The sequence below is a fragment of the Zingiber officinale genome, chromosome 3B (genome assembly GCF_018446385.1).
Source record: "Zingiber officinale cultivar Zhangliang chromosome 3B, Zo_v1.1, whole genome shotgun sequence".
NCBI lineage: Eukaryota > Viridiplantae > Streptophyta > Magnoliopsida > Zingiberales > Zingiberaceae > Zingiber > Zingiber officinale.
Genome location: NC_055991.1, coordinates 33300948 through 33305783, shown reverse-complemented (window position 1 = coordinate 33305783; position 4836 = coordinate 33300948). Strand labels below are relative to the sequence as shown.

General features: G+C 36.2%; 1 long non-coding RNA gene across 1 annotated transcript; it reads right to left on the bottom strand.

Moving 5' to 3' along the window:
• Nucleotides 1-3004: 3004 nt before the first annotated feature.
• Nucleotides 3005-3989, bottom strand: LOC121968193. The gene is made up of 3 exons (XR_006107989.1): nt 3868-3989; nt 3511-3568; nt 3005-3206 (listed from the first exon to the last, which is right to left on the bottom strand). It is a non-coding gene; the product is annotated as an uncharacterized LOC121968193 (long non-coding RNA).
• Between the last annotated feature and the right edge of the window lie 847 nt (nt 3990-4836).

Genomic DNA, 4836 nt, shown 5'->3' with positions numbered 1-4836 from the left:
AGATTGTCCCTCCGTACCCTACCAAGATAGTATGTGTTGGTCTGCTTTGGCAGATTCAACAACATGCGATCGAGGTAGTGGTAGGTATCACGGCATGGTAGACATTACGAGTTGACGCATTTTAGATCTAATCTAAACGATGATGCGTATCATATACTCGATAGATCTAATCTAATCGAAGGGTGCATCATGTGCACGATTTAGATCTAATCTAATCGCTAGGCACTAATTAATTACTTAATTAACTAGCATGCATCACATACACACAAAAGCAATTAATTAAATTTTGTGATTATGTCATGGCCCTACTACGATCTTCTCAAGCCAATGAGAAGATCGGATGGTCAACCTAATGTCAACAACTTCTCAAGCTCCGTCCTTTGACCACCTTGTGTTGCACGCGCCCTCCTCGTAACTCCGTCTCGAGTGGACCTTCCATAGCTCCAATTTTGTACATTAGAATTTTGAAACTCGAGTTACATTCGAGTCTAAATCTAATTTACAACCAGAATATAAGAGAAAGGCACGACGCGCAGGTCGCGAATAAAATAAAAATAAAATAAATACAACTCGCACATCACATAATGGCACGCAGGCCGTATTATGAATTACAACACATTTATTCCAATCCAATTGGGTCTTTTGGGCCATGACTATCACAAAATAAATATATAATTCTAAATTATATATTTTTCATAATTTTCTGTAATTTTCATAATTTTTACAATTTTATGAGTAAATTTTTTCCGGCGGTCCCGTTTAGCGTTTTCGAGCGCAATCGCGGAACAAATACCCTTGCGGGGCCAGTGGCAGCGCCCCTACCCACGATCTAACCATCGCGAGGGTTCCTTTGCGATCTAACAGCGCCTAAACCCGCTGTCCTAAAAAAATTTTGGGGCGAAACATTGCCGTTTTGAAAAATTCTTCTCGGTAGTCGAAGCCTACAAGTGTCTAAACACTTGTGCTTCGCTTCTACGAGAAAAATACCCATTAAAACTATAAAAACATGAATTTACAGAAAGTTTACAGATCTATATTTTTCATTAAAAATATGAATCTAAACTCGTACTCGCTTCGCACGTGACTCTGATACTACTGTTGGGTTATCGGGCCGCGAAAACCACGTTTTCGCGTCGCGGAAACCCCGAATCACCCATGCCACAAGATCTCGTGCGAAAAAAACTTTCGAAAATACGAGTACGAGTTTAAAACTATGATCTACAGTAGATCTACAAAGGAAAAATATTTTATACCTTTGAAGCGTGCCCTCGCAAATCTCGCTCGTCCAACGGTACGCCGGATCTCGAAGTTCTCAATGTAGACAACTCTCTAGTGATATCCACACGAACAAGATGTGTTCTCTAACACTCAAGGATGGAGAAGAGAGCACCACAAGTGTGCTAGCACTCTCTAAGGCTCTCGGGTAGGATTGGAAGAAGAAGAAAGGAAAAGAAGAGAACACACTCCTCTAAAATCTCTATGTGACTTTCACTAACCTTTCTTCTTGGATTAGATTCACTATCCTTTCTTCTCCCTTGCTTGAAACCCACGACCAAGAGAAGAGAAGGAGCATGAAGAGAGCTTAGGAGGAGGAAGATCACTTGAAAATAAGAGTTACCCTTGCAAAATGAAACTCTTTTCATCTAATTAAGTGGTTTGTAACCTCCATGGGATACCAAGAGTCACAACTCTTGGTAACTCCTATGAGGTGACACTTCACTTAAGTAACCATCATGATGTGGAGCATCATCATTGGTCCACTTAATGTCAACTCACCAATGAGGTGGCATAAAGTCAAGTCAAATTTGACTTTTCATCTTCTTCTTAAGTCAAGTCAAACTTGGCTTAATCTCTCTCATGGTTGATCTAATCCAATCATTTAATTCAAGCCAATTTAATATAATGAATCTAATTCATTTAATTAAATTGATTCAATAAGTCATAATCTAAATTAGACTCATTGAACACATGAATCAACTTGAGTCCAACTCAATTAGCCCAATTAGGATTACTCTTAATCCAATTTGATTCATCAAATGAATCTAATCCTCTTGGTTCATCATATGAACCTAATCTCCATCCACTTGTTCTTTGTGTGTGACCCAATAGGTTCTTGTAACGTTGGCAATGCCCCTAAACTCATTTAGAAACATAAGTAATGAGCGGTATCTAGCAATACATCATTACTACCCAAGTTACAAGAATGTTGAGATCCAACATCACCTTGTGACTACTAATTGTGACTCCTCACAATATATGACAAGTGTCCTTCTATCCTAGACATCTAGATTGATCAATGTGAGGCATAGACCGTGTCATCCTCTAATCAATCTAAATCTTGAACTCCAAGTAGACACACTCAATCAAATGAGCTCAATATCTCATATTGACTCATTTGGGCATGGCCATGCACTTCGTGATCTCACTCTATCAAGAATACCGATGTCTCTCCCGTCATAAAGGAGGGATAGATCTCATCTACATCACTCACATCCCTCCGCATAATTTGTTACATACCCAGTAATCGCCTTTATAGTCCACCCAATTACGGGTGACGTTTGACGAAACCAAAGTACATAACTCCTTATGTAGGGAATCATGGTGACTTCAGGTCTAAGGACTAGTAGTCATACTAATAGCCACATGAAAAATATTATGACACTCATATAATGATCCATGATACTTTCTCATGGCGGATCATTCAGTATACATTCTCCAATGCATACCCATGTGTCAACTTGATATCTCTATATCCATGACTTGTGAGATCAAGTCATCGAATTGACCTACATGCTAGTCTTATTGCATTAACATTGTCCATGAATGTTAATACTCGACTAGGAATGATTAAGAGTAGTGTTCCCTATATCATCTCACTATCGGTTCAACTAACCGATTGATATAGGTGAGAACTTTCTACTCAAGGACGTTATTATACTTAGTTTATTTGGCACCAATACAAGTAAGTATAATAACCAAAAACCAAATGCCTTTATTTATATAGAATATGATACAACAAGTCCAAAATACAATTATCAAATGATTGACTCTAGGGCTCTAGCTAACAAAGATGGGTTCGACTATCACAATTCCAATTCTATGAAGTAAAAGAATACAGCTGAAGATCAGTGTGTCAAAAAAAATAGAAAACCAGGATCCAGGAAAATCATACCACATGCTGCTGCATCTTCTCTGCGTTTAAATTCCTATAAAAAACAAAACTGAATTAAACAAATATATGGATGTAGCAAAAATACTGTTATCAAATAAAACAATGAGTCAATAGGTCCTCTCTATCATAGTCATGAAACATGATAAATTTTATAGTTCGGCAAAGATAAAAAAAGATGACAGAATAAATTCTCATTCGGCAAAAATGACAATAAGAAAGGCAGAAGATCAATATATTGACTTGAGTTTTCTGCCTATCAATGAGTCTCTCAATATATTGACTTGAGTTTTCTGCCTATCAATGAGTCTCTCGTGTTGGCATTTAGATCATAAATATACCTTTTCCCTCTTATTTAACTGTTCTTCCTTGATTTTCCCTCTCCTTTTACTTCAAAGCCTATATGAAAACACAGAACTATGAGAGCATTACAGAAAAATACTCTTAACAGGAACTGTAAAGATACATCAGACAAGCACGATTATGACATCAAGAAGATGCAATCTTTATAACAAATGTTTCTGCAACTCTACATATCAATGACAAATGACTTTTTCATGCAAAAATTATATATTTGAAAAGCACATAAGCACATTCGAACTCCTAATAACTTTATGTCATCCTCAAATGGACACTCAGTTTACTGATTCATATGTTGGCTTTCATTAACAATATAGTACCCTGAAATTTGCACTTACATTTGATGTATCAAGTGGAATATCAACTATTGTTCCATAATCGTTGTAGAAACCAGTAGGTTTTGAAGGAAGCGGTGAAAGCCTAGAATTTGACGCAAGAGGAATACTTGATGGATTCTGCAGTCATAATGGATATTGGATAAACAAAATAATTAGTAAGACTAATTCTGGTAAAATTCTTCTGAGTTGAATAGATGGCTTGCATCTCAGTTAACCACAAATTGAGCATATTATCACATACAAGACATAATAGTTTCAGAAAGAAAGTGCTTATATTTATTACTCTTTGGTTTGAGCAATTCTTAAATTGTGGCACATATGTTATGGGACTAGACAATTGATAGTATAAATTAAATACAAGATTTATTGAGTGAGTAATCCAAATAGTGGCAGGTATTCAAGCTTTGATTGCTGATTTTTTTAGTGGGGCATATCAACTAGAAAGACAAATAAAACATCATTACCACTCCTAGCTACAGAGCTTATAACTCTACTCGACCATTGTTTAATTTCAGATATACAAGAATCCATTGCCTTCAAGAACGGACACCATAACTAGATTACTAAGTGAAGTGGGGAACAATCATTTGTGCAAATGATTAATAGACACTAAAGGACTTCTTATGTGATTCAACGTTTATTCTATCTCTAAATAAGCTTGAATTTCTACTATAAACGGAAGTTGTTTACTATCGATAGACCACACTAACATTATGAAATGATTGGATCTTATCTTTCTTGATTCTCTTTTCACAGTCACTGTCATTTCAAAGAAATATTATACATTAACCATTTTAGAGAAGTCCTGGATTCGATCAAATCTAGTAGACGTAATTTTGTTTAAAAGGATCCACAAACAACTCGATTGAAGAAAACTGATAGTTTTCGTTCATTCAATCACCTAAAGAAGAGTAGAAGAGAGACGAAATCAAAAGTGACACTTTTTTGAGCATTTATGAATTGCAGAAA